Source organism: Parasteatoda tepidariorum, chromosome 9 (assembly GCF_982258835.1).
Source record: "Parasteatoda tepidariorum strain Cologne lab strain chromosome 9, Ptep-v5.0, whole genome shotgun sequence".
In the NCBI taxonomy this organism is placed as follows: domain Eukaryota; kingdom Metazoa; phylum Arthropoda; class Arachnida; order Araneae; family Theridiidae; genus Parasteatoda; species Parasteatoda tepidariorum.
This window is the reverse complement of record NC_141763.1, coordinates 62,666,819-62,679,684: the sequence shown is the minus strand read 5'-3', so window position 1 is coordinate 62,679,684 and position 12,866 is coordinate 62,666,819. Positions and strand designations below refer to the sequence as shown.

At 26.8% G+C, this 12,866-nt stretch overlaps 1 protein-coding gene across 1 annotated transcript in view; it reads left to right on the top strand.

Annotated features, from left to right (window-relative positions):
- The first annotated feature begins 377 nt into the window (after positions 1-377).
- Positions 378-12,866, top strand: part of LOC107440721 (glycine receptor subunit alpha-2) — a 103,426-nt gene continuing 90,937 nt past the window's right edge. The window contains exon 1 of the mRNA XM_043047056.3: positions 378-517. The gene's annotated coding sequence lies outside the window, so the exon portion shown is untranslated. The remainder of the gene's footprint in view (positions 518-12,866) is intronic.

Here is a 12,866-nt window from a genome sequence, read left to right as displayed (position 1 = left end):
CGAGATAGGTTTCTTTAAGTGAAAAATTACTTTTGATCTAATGTTCAACAATATTTCCGTAACATTAAATAAAAAGATATGAGTTTCGCCCTTTGCGATCACTTCAATTCCACCGGGATCAAAATTCCTTCCGTTTCATTTCCGTTCGATTGTTCGAAACGACCAGCATCCTTTTTATCAGACGACACACTCGAGAAAATTTCATTTTTCAAGAAACGAGCAAAATTTCATGCGCATCGTGGCGCTCATTTCGGTACTTCATCGCCAAGGAACGGTCCGGCACTTGCTATCCGGCTGTTGCTCCAAAATCGCGTAATTCTTCATAGCGAGAAAACGTGTCCGGCAGCTTATTTTCATGGTTATAGAGATGTTTTTTTCTTTGCTTTCTCAGAAAACATGTTTCTTGACAAAACTTTTAAAGGAAAGTTTGGAATGTACAAAAGTTTTAACATTGTTTTGTGTGTAAAATAATTGAGGAAATGAAAGATTTCGTTGACTAAAATTTATTTCAAAATTGGTGAGTTTGAAAAATTATTTTATTTGTTCGTACATATTTTTATTTTAAGATTTCTTCAAATTGGATTTTGCAACAAACTTTAAAAATAGCAATTTAAATATATAATAATAATAGATTTAAAAATATAAATTTTGAAAAGAAAATTTTCTCATTTAAAAAAGAAATTGTAAGATGTTTGCCCGCTGAAACAAATTGTATCTTACTTATTATTTTCAGCCATCTAATTAAAAAAATAACATTAAAACCATTCCAGATCAATTTAAAGATATTTTATTAGTAATATGTAACAGTGTGAAGTAATAATGTATGAAAAAAAGCATTAAAACCTTTCCACATCGATTTAAGGACATTTTATTAGTAATATGTAACAGTGTAAAGTAATAATATGTAAAAAAAATAGCATTAAAACCATTCCAGGTCGATTTAAAAACATTTTATTAGTAATATGTAACAGTGTAAAGTAATTAATAATATGTAAAAAAAAGCATTAAAACCTTTCCAGATCGGTTTAAAGACATTTTATTAGTAATATGTAACAGTGTAAAGTAATAATAGGCAAAAAAAAGCATAGAACCACTCCAGATTAATTTAAAGACTTTATTTTAGTAATATATAACAGTGTAAAGTATGTAAAAAAATAGCATTATAACCATTCCAGATAGATTTAAAGACAATTTCATTACAGTAACAGTGGACAAGATATATTTTTGTGAACTAAATGCAAAGCATAAAATATTTACGTTATCACCAAAATTACGTCGAAAATTTACGTTAACGAATTTTTAATATTGTTTTGTGCATAAAATAACTGACGAAATGAGTGATTTCGTTGAATGAAATTTGTTTCGAATTTGGTGTTATTGTTGAGATTGTAATATTATTTTATTTGTTCATATTTTATTTCAAGTTTTCTTCAAATTAAAATTTATTATAAGTTATAACAATAACTGGTTTTGTTATAAATTTTAAAAAAGAAAATTGTTTTGTTTTTTTTTTAGAAAAAAATAGCATTAAAATCATTCCAAATCGATTTAATATCATTCTTATTAAAAATATGTAACGGTGGACAAGTTATCATATTTTTGCAAACTAAATGCTAACCAGAAATAATTATGTTTTCTCCCAAATAACGTAAAAAATTTAAGTTAATAATTTTTAACATTAATTTTTTTGCCAGAAATAAAAGAGAATGAACGCTGAACGAAACTTATTTCAAATTTGATGTTATTGGTGAATTTGAAAAATAATTTTATTTATTTTTATTTTAAGTTTCCTTAATTTTAGATTTTGTAATAAAAATAACATACTGCGTATTAAATTTAAAAATAAAATAAAATAGCTTTTTTAAAAAAAAGTTATAAGGTGTTAATGCTTTGGATTAGTGCTAACAAATTGGATCTTAATGTTAATAATATTAATTATAAAACACTATTTTTAACTACTTTCAATTAAAAAATATTTGCAATAAAATCAATCCAGATCCACTTAAAGGTATTTTTATTAAAATATATAACGGTGGACAAAATATTAAATTTTTGAAAGCTAAATGCTAAGCATAAAATATTTACGCTTTCAATCTTAATATTTTTTAAAAAAAGGGCATGCCTGCAAAATGAAAATAATAGCGCCTAAAGAATTCATATTTTTTTTTAAATTCAATTTTATTGTGAAAACTGCATTTTTTTTTATTGATTTTCTGAAGTTTTTGTTTTCACGTCTGTTTGAAAGAATTTGAAATAAATAAAACAATGACACTAAAGAAAATAAAACTTAAATAATATTTATCATTAAGTATTACTATAATTATTTTTTTTAAATTCCAAGAATTAAAATGTTAATTTACAACACAAAAATATAAAATGACATTAAAATTTACATGTTACTATTTCACTCTCTCCCAAAAAAAATATTTTTTATACATTTGTAAATTTTGAAAAAAAAAGGAATCCTTACTCTAAACAATATTTTTATTTAGCTAAATAAATAACACAAGTATTTGCTCAACATAACATATAACACAAATATTGCACTAGCATTTGCTAAATACATTTTGCAAATTACTGTAGTTTGTATTTTATTTCTGAAAGGTGAAAATATATTTTATTTCACAATAAAAAAAATTTTTATAATATTATTATTTTGTTTATCTACAACAACGTTTAAAAGTTTTTATATTTTAATCATTAAATAAACACTTTATAGGTATATTATTCAATTTAATTTCATAAGATTTCTCAAGATACGTATTTTGAAATAAATAAGTACAAAAAATCAATTCCTTAAAACTAAATGGAAATTGAATTTTTTGAAACTTTTTTTTTACCGATGATTAAGCAGATATAATCCTATTTGAAGATTATAGTGTCATAAAACATTAAATTTCCATGCCTATGGACATTAAAAATCTTATCGTAGTAATTTTAAGTTGATGCAAGCAAATAGCTTCTTTTTTATGATAATTTAAAATTTTTACGAATTTAAATTAAAGAAGTTACTTATATATATTTTAGGATCAACTCATTTGATTTATTTTTATGAGATATAGTACAATGTTTTTACGGACACAATAAAGTATCGAAGTTTGAATAACTATTATCACCAAAGCCTGTGGGAACTCTGTATGTGTTTCTATATCCTGCTGCGCGGGTTTGCCAACTGGTTTGCATTTTTAACACGTTGAATGCCATGGGGGTCACCGGCGAGGCCAAGATTATTAGAAACACATAATTCGAGTAAATTTGTAATTTTTTTTATATTATCATCTTTATTAAAATGGTTTGATGAAATTAATGTAATATCAGAGATGCCAACTGCTCCGGACACGCCAAAATTATCAAAAGAGCGGTAGATAACTAAAAAGTAAATTTTGCGAATATTTGACTATTTTTGCTGGCTTTTTTTAAAAGGCATAATACGACATAAATTTTTTTTTTTTAAATTTAATTTTTCAGTGCTCCTAGCCCGCAGGGCTATCTACACTTTCATCGAATAGTGAGAAAACAATAAGGGAGGAAAGGGGGCGACATAAATACATTAAAGTGGTGAATTGTATAAACCTACGAATTATTTTAAAATAGTGGTGGATAAAAATCTACTAAATTTACTTTATTAAACCAAGAATCACAATTGATAAACTACCACTTTAAAATATATATTTGCTGTCCGGAGAAAGTTGGCATCTCTCTGTATATAAATAAAACTATTTTTGTGTGTTCCATATTGCAGAGATGCCAACTTTCTCCGGACAGCAAATATATATTTTAAAGTGGTAGTTTATCAATTGTGATTCTTGGTTTAATAAAGTAAATTTAGTAGATTTTTATCCACCACTATTTCAAAATAATTCGTAGGTTTATACAATTCACCACTTTAATGTATTTATGTCGTATTATGCCTTTTAAAAAAAGCAAGCAAAAATAGTCAAATATTCGCAAAATTTACTTTTTAGTTATCTACCGCTCTTTTGATAATTTTGGCGTGTCCGGAGCAGTTAGCATCTCTGCATTCATACTTTATTCACGTTATTTAAATTAAATAATGTGACAGGGATGCCAACTGCTTCGAATTCTACAAAATATTTTAAAGAACTGAAGTGAACTACAAATTAAATTTACCAGTTTTTCGATTAATTTCGTCATCTTTTAACCTCTTCGAGACGGCGAGTCATATATGCACTCTCAGGGTGTCGATAATCAGAGTAAAAAAAGATAAAACTGGTAGCAGTTTGTTTGTGGACCGGGTAATAATAGTTTACTTTATTTAATTCACCACTACTTAGTTGGAATTAAAAATTGTATAGGTACACTTTTAACGCATAAGGATTGGGTGTGTTAGATTTAAAATAAAAGCTAAAATAAGTCTGTCAAATTAGGTATGCCCAAACTTAAGCTACCGCTTTTTAGCTTTTACTATCCTGATTCGGATTCCGTGCGACTACATTTATGAATAGCCCGTCCTGAAAAGGTTAAAAGACTCGACACAAAAGTGGAGCTTCATATAAGGTTTATTTAAATATTTGAAAAAGTAGCGGCTAAAAATCCTACAGATCGATTTTACTAAATCGAGAATTAGATAATAAATTTTCCTACCACTAGAAAATATTTATCCAAAATTTGGAACAAATTTGCATCTCTAATTTGATTTAATACGATTTTAACTACCAGTACATTTAAATAGTACATAATATAGACAATCATCCAAATATATATAGTCTACCTAATAATACTGTTGGCTCTTTTAAAGTGTATTTAAGTATTGACTCAATTTGATTGAAACATCAGCTTATATTATCAATTGAAATGCAGAGATGCCAACTGCTCCGCTTTTTGCATAAGTTTTAATAACGTTATAGCGAATTAAATAGTTATCATTTTAGAATAAGGATAATTACTTTTTAAAGGTGTCACCACGAGGTAACTGCATTAAAGTTGCATTTCATAAGATACTTTGAATTTTCGATATCTAGTGGTGAAAAAATTACTTAATTTTTCAATCAATTTCAACCACTGAAGCAGCAACCATCACGTAAGAACTCAGGTTAGTCTAAAAAGTCTTTTAGTCAAAGAAGACTTTTAAAAAGTATAAGTTTATTAAAAACCGACCCCTAAAAAAATTATGCTAAAAAGAAAATCATACAAGTTTTTTTCGTAATGTTCTAGTATAAATTTCTTTTAAAATATAATTTTACTACCAGTCTTAATTTCAAAAAATTTAAGATAAAACTCTAAAAAAAAAAAAAAAAAAAAACCCTTGTTCTCCCTTGACACGTTCACTCCGGGGTGACCCACCGGTGGGTCACGCTAGATTGTCTCATCCTGGCAGCGCACCGGCGTAAAAACTGGTAACAATAAATTTCATTTTTTAGTTTTTTTCCGGGAATAATAAAAATCCATAACTACCAATTGTTTTTAACGGATGCAATTTTTATATTGAATTGCTTCTTCGCCGTGATAAATTTCCTTACAGTGAATTGTTATTGTTGAGAATAGATTAACTCCTCCCGAATATTATCTAATATTGAAATAGTTCTTCTACCAGTATTTTTCTCTTTTCCCGTACCAGTATTTTACTTTTCCCGGCGTGATCGTGTTAAATTTGTTTGTTTAATCTCGCTACTTCATTTTAATTTTTACCATTCATTTGCGCTTCCGCGATTTATTATTTATTCCCACTCAGATGAATTAGTTAGAGCCCCTGGCGGGGGTGATGCTAAGATAACCACCACATATGAGTATGAGATACCTAGGGATATCAAAATTGGGTTTAAGTTTTAGGTCAAGAAATACCTCAACTAATTAATTTCTGTATGAATCCCCTGCTTAAAAATATATACTACCTTGATTTTTGTTTTAAATTTAAATTCTACTCCCATATAAATAACTTCGTTCACACTACGTCACATGCAGGTATTCAATTAGAAGGTTTAGTTAAGGCTACTATACTAGGCTAATTCAGGGGCTCTAGGTTTAATTAGTTAGTTCATTTAATTAAAAATTTGAGATTTTCGATATACTATCTATTTTCTGCAAATAAATTAAAGATCTGCATTTCACAGAATGTTAATCAGATTTTTTTATTTGACCTATACAAAATATTTGTCAAACAGATAGATCACCATAAAATAGAAAGAAAAAAGAAATTCCAAGAATTACCATACTATAACAAAGGTAATAAAATTAATAGCTCTGTTTTTGCAAAAAAGTGTCTCCATCAGTAAGTACAGCATTTTGTACTCTCAACTAAACAAACAAAGTAGTGTTTTCTTACACAAATGTCTGCAGAACAGTTTGTTCATTCAAAAAAAGATTAAAAATTAAAAAGAAAACTGTTTCAAATATTCCTTTAAGAGTTAAAACTATGGAAAGAAATTTTATTTATATTATCATCACTATATACGGGGGAGCCATTTCATGGATTTGGACCGAAGCTTGACAAATATTTGAGATACAAACAATGATGGAACTGGTTTAACCTTTATATCTTATATATTTATTTATTTTTGAGATTCTTTGAATTTCTTTCTGCGTATATAAATTCGAATGACTTGTAAAGTTGGTCGAATTGGATCATTTTTCTCTTTGCATGTCCTTTAGACCAAATTCTCTGTCAATGGAAAAATGGTTCAGAATTTCGTTCTTCATGCAATCGGCTTATGGAAAATATTTCTTTCCATAAATTTTTTTCCCTACATTTCCATTCCGGATCTAAACTTTTCCGGGAAGAGCTGCTTATTTCTTTTAGCATTTTTCCTTATAATATTCTGAGAAAAGTTATTTACATATAAGGATTTCGTTTACAGATTAACCCTTTAAAAGGACATTTATTTCTACTAAAGGTAAATTAAAGTGTTTTTGGAGTTGAAATTGATATAAGAATAGTAATTGATATAAGAAAAAAAACTCATTTAGTTTATAAAAAAATCTAAATTTTAATGTCATTTTTTTGGTTTTAAGTATATTTAGGAAATTATTGACTTTTATTTTCCGTTATTTATAAAATAAATTTTATAAATGCTACAAACTTATACTTTTATACGTTTTCTTAAACTACCAATTTTATTCAAACGCGCTTCAAGAAAGCTGAAGTTATTAACAAATGGAAACCTAAATTAAAAGCGGTAAAAAAGTTTACCATGGGTTCAAAAATTGGTTCGAAAGGGTTAACGTAATTTGTTTAACTCTAAATCGGCAGTTTCCATTAACAATTGTGAACACATAATTAACAAAAGACTATTAATTATTTTGAAAATACGTAATAATATAAATTATATTGAACATTTTTAGTGGAGAATGAAATTTTTTGTTCATTTTATCAAGATTAGCCTTAAAATTTGTTTTTATGACAAACAGTTAAATTCACAGGTCTAAAGAGGCATCTAATCGAGTTTTTAATCTAATTTTAAAGCCTGCAAAAACTGAAAAAGAATGAGCTGAAATATGCTTTGTATTAATATAAAAACGAGAAAGAAAAAGACAAAATAAACGTTGAGAATAGTTAACAGAGAATATAGTTTATTTTGTTGTTGTTGAATTTGGGTAATTTTAATCGATTTTAATATTAAAATTTTTCATGAATGAATATCCTTTTCATAAGTCATTTATTATACTGTTATAAGAAAAAAAATTCTAAAATTTCTTTCACCACAGATCTAGAAAGGCATCTAGTTGAGTTTTTAATCTAATTTTAAAACCTGCAAAAACTAAAAAAGAATGAGCTGAAATATGCTTTGTATTAACATAAAATCGAAAAAAAAGATAAAATAAACGTTGAGAATAGTTAACAGAGAATATTGTTTTTTTTTTGTTGTTGTTGAATTTGAGTAATTTTAATCGATTTGAAAATTAAAGTTTTTCATGAATGAATATCCTTTTCATAAGTCTTTTATTATACTGTCATAAAAAAAAATTCTTCTAAAATTTCTTTCATCACAGATCTAGAAAGGCATCAAGCCTGCAAAAACTGAAAAAAAAAATGAGCTGAAATATGCTTTGTATCAACATAAAAACGAAAAAAAAATAAACGTTGAGAATAGTTAACAGAGAATATTGTTTTTTTGTTGTTGTTGAATCTGGGTAATTTTAATCGATTTTAAAATTAAAATTTTTCATGAATGAATATCCTTTTCATAAGTCATTATGAAAAGGATATATAGGAACAGTTATTATACTGTTATAAGAAAAAAAAATTCTAAAATTTCTTTCACCACAGATCTAGAAAGGCATCTAGTTGAGTTTTTAATCTAATTTTAAAACCTGCAAAAACTGAAAAAGAATGAGCTGAAATATGCTTTGTATTAACATAAAAACGAAAAAAAAAGATAAAATAAACGTTGAGAATAGTTAACAGAGAATATTGTTTTTTTTTTGTTGTTGTTGAATTTGAGTAATTTTAATCGATTTGAAAATTAAAGTTTTTCATGAATGAATATCCTTTTCATAAGTCTTTTATTATACTGTCATAAAAAAAAAATTCTTTTAAAATTTCTTTCATCACAGATTTAGAAAGGCATCAAGCCTGCAAAAACTGAAAAAGAATGAGCTGAAATATGCTTTGTATCAACATAAAAACGAAAAAAAAAAATAAACGTTGAGAATAGTTAACAGAGAATATTGTTTTTTTGTTGTTGTTGAATCTGGGTAATTTTAATCGATTTTAAAATTAAAATTTTTCATGAATGAATATCCTTTTCATAAGTCATTTATTATACTGTTATAAGAAAAAAAATTCTAAAATTTCTTTCACCACAGATCTAGAAAGGCATCTAGTTGAGTTTTTAATCTAATTTTAAAACCTGCAAAAACTAAAAAAGAATGAGCTGAAATATGCTTTGTATTAACATAAAATCGAAAAAAAAGATAAAATAAACGTTGAGAATAGTTAACAGAGAATATTGTTTTTTTTTTGTTGTTGTTGAATTTGAGTAATTTTAATCGATTTGAAAATTAAAGTTTTTCATGAATGAATATCCTTTTCATAAGTCTTTTATTATACTGTCATAAAAAAAAATTCTTCTAAAATTTCTTTCATCACAGATCTAGAAAGGCATCAAGCCTGCAAAAACTGAAAAAAAAATGAGCTGAAATATGCTTTGTATCAACATAAAAACGAAAAAAAAAAATAAACGTTGAGAATAGTTAACAGAGAATATTGTTTTTTTGTTGTTGTTGAATCTGGGTAATTTTAATCGATTTTAAAATTAAAATTTTTCATGAATGAATATCCTTTTCATAAGTCATTATGAAAAGGATATATAGGAACAGTTATTATACTGTTATAAGAAAAAAAAATTCTAAAATTTCTTTCACCACAGATCTAGAAAGGCATCTAGTTGAGTTTTTAATCTAATTTTAAAACCTGCAAAAACTGAAAAAGAATGAGTTGAAATATGCTTTGTATTAACATAAAAACGAAAAAAAAGATAAAATAAACGTTGAGAATAGTTAACAGAGAATATTGTTTTTTTTTGTTGTTGTTGTTGAATTTGAGTAATTTTAATCGATTTGAAAATTAAAGTTTTTCATGAATGAATATCCTTTTCATAAGTCTTTTATTATACTGTCATAAAAAAAAATTCTTCTAAAATTTCTTTCATCACAGATTTAGAAAGGCATCAAGCCTGCAAAAACTGAAAAAGAATGAGCTGAAATATGCTTTGTATCAACATAAAAACGAAAAAAAAAAATAAACGTTGAGAATAGTTAACAGAGAATATTGTTTTTTTGTTGTTGTTGAATCTGGGTAATTTTAATCGATTTTAAAATTAAAATTTTTCATGAATGAATATCCTTTTCATAAGTCATTTATTATACTGTTATAAGAAAAAAAATTCTAAAATTTCTTTCACCACAGATCTAGAAAGGCATCTAGTTGAGTTTTTAATCTAATTTTAAAACCTGCAAAAACTGAAAAAGAATGAGCTGAAATATGCTTTGTATTAACATAAAAACGAGAAAGAAAAAGATAAAACAAACGTTGAGAATAGTTAACAGAGAATAAATTTTTTGTTGTTGTTGTTGAATTTGGATAATTTTAATCGATTTTAAAATTAAAATTTTTCATGAATGAATATCCTTTTCATAAGTCATTTATTATACTGTTATGAGAAAAAAAATTCTTTTACAATTTCTCTCATCACAGATAAGATAAGGCATCTAGTTGAGTTTTTAATCTAATTTTAAAGCCTGCAAAAACAGAAAAAGAATGAGCTGAAATATGCTTTGCATTAACATAAAAACGAAAAAAAAAGATAAAATAAACGTTGAGAATAGTTAACAGAGAATATTGTTTTTTTTTTTTTTGTTGTTGTTGTTAAATTTGGGTAATTTTATTCGATTTGAAAATTAAAATTTTTCATGAATGGATATCTTTTTCATAATCACTTATTATATTGTTACAAGAAAAAAAAATTTCTTTTAAAACTTCTTTCTTCACAAGCATTTCAATTTAAAAAATTCATAAAAATAACGGAAATATTAAATAGAAACGGATTTTTAATTGGATGTAATTTAATTGCTGTTAACGAAATACATTTCTAGTAAAAAATTTTCTAACTCTCGGTACTTGGGAACCACTGCTCTAAATACTTGTAATACTTAAAAATATCATGTTTTTACGTGTAAAATCATAAAGCTGTTTTTTTAATTTTTTTTTAATTTTGATTATATAACTTACTTATATCAGGGACTGGGTGAAACAAACAGTGCCAAAAAACTAAAGCGGAAAATATACAGAGATTGGACAAAAATATTTTATTTTATAACCGTCGTTGAACAGCCAACCTAAATTTGTGTTTACGACTAGTGTATTCCTAAAAAAGAAGCGTATTGTGAAGTAGTGTATTGTATTTCTAAGTAAAATGTATTTCTAAGTGAAACGTATTTCTAAGTAAAATGTATTTCTAAAAAAAATATTTCATAAATACTGTAAAAATTTTTAATTATAATATTAAAACAATTAAAAGAAATTGTACTTATATGCTAATAATTTTATTTTATCTCCGTCGTTGAGCAGCCGATCCAATTTTGAGTTTACGATTACTAATTTTCAACTCCGTATTCTTCTTATTTTGAACCCAATCCGGAAGACATTAACCAGCATTTGCATTACACGTAGATAAAAACTACGGAAACCTCCCAAGGTTAACCTCACGGAAAGGGGACTCTAACGTATGATATGTCTACCACTGAGGATATTTTATGTGTGCGCTGTAAGGTACAAAAAATATATTAAATTGTTCTTATTTTGGTCGATCCGAATGTTGCATGGATAAAAGCTTCATTTCTAAAAGCCAAGCATAACATTTCATATTGCGCCAACAGTTTTTCAATGTTTTTTTTTTGTTTTTGGTTAAAGGCGGGCACTTGGGTCTATTTCCCATTGACCTCAGAAATGCCAGAACTGCCACTCTCTTCTCGTTACTTAGAGAGCACCCATGGCCAAGCCACGGCGGTGGAGCAGCGTCGCCCACGACACACAACCACAAGCCCGTTTATACTACGGGTCACATCACAGAGGGAGAGAAAGAAACATCTATGCCCTGAGCAGGATTCGAACCCGCAACCACCGGCTCCGCAGTCAGGCAAGCTAACCACTCGGCTACCTGGTCGGCAGTTTTGCAATGTAAAATCTTCCAAAATGTTTTCTGCTAATAGAAAGATTGTTTACATAGAATTAGTATAGAAGTGTTTCCATGTTTGTGTCAATTCCCTGTATATGTCAATAAAAACTTCAGTAACTTTCATACATACTGCGATAAGTTATTTAAACTTCGAAAATAGAAGAATAAAATTATCATACAAATATATATTCCAAGGATATAGTTTGTAATGGCAGTCACAAATATATTGAATGATCATTAGTAACCTTTTCCTCAGCATTTTTGCAAGGAGTTTTATTAGGAAGCTCTCTATCCTGCTCACCCACCAACCCTTTGTGTCTCATTTCTCATAGTTAATTATTTTTTTTAAAGTCATTATTTTATGCAAACAAATAACATTTGGTTAACAAAATATACAATTATTGTAATTTTATATATAATAGTATATTTCGACATTTCACTAATATATATTGAACGATATATCCGTTAGTATGTAATAAACGATCACCTGGATTTAAAAAAAAAAAAACATCTATACGAAAATTGAACTTACAGAATACAGATTATGTGACACAACGAGGAGAAATAAGAAGTAATTTTTCTCGTTAACGAGACTTAAAACAGTTAAACATGGAACGATTCTCAATTCTCTTTGTATTAATTATTTTTTTTTTTTATTTTCAACAAAATTTTAAGAGTTATATCTGTCAATATCGAATCTCCTTTTGTTAATTTTGGTAGTTTCCCTAAGCGACTAAAAATGCGAAAAGTAATGATTAACAAAATTCAAAATTTTATTAAAAGAGATTAAAAACAGCAACTTTTTACAGCATATTTATATCTCAATTAACTATTGAGAGTAAATGTTAAGAATGTTTTTGTTTTAAATATGAATAATTTGAAATGTACATCTGGGTACTAGTTACAGTCAACTAAGTAAAGTGACAATAAATAAATAAAAATGAATTGAGTTTCTACCACTTTTTACGTCTATAATCGCATGTGGCATTCGGCATTCCTGTAAAATCCACTTTCTACTTCGAATTGAGCCTAAAATCCATTCGATAAATGATTGAAATTATTTTTCCTTACGATCTTGACAGCACCACTGGGTATTTATAAATCAGACATTTAACATTAAGACAAGAGGTTTTTCTTACGTGGTAGTAACAGCAGCCTATTTCAGGATTCCCGCGGTCCTTGTATTTTTATTAAACTGAAAAAAATATGCTTTTAGAAGTTTCCAAATTGTAA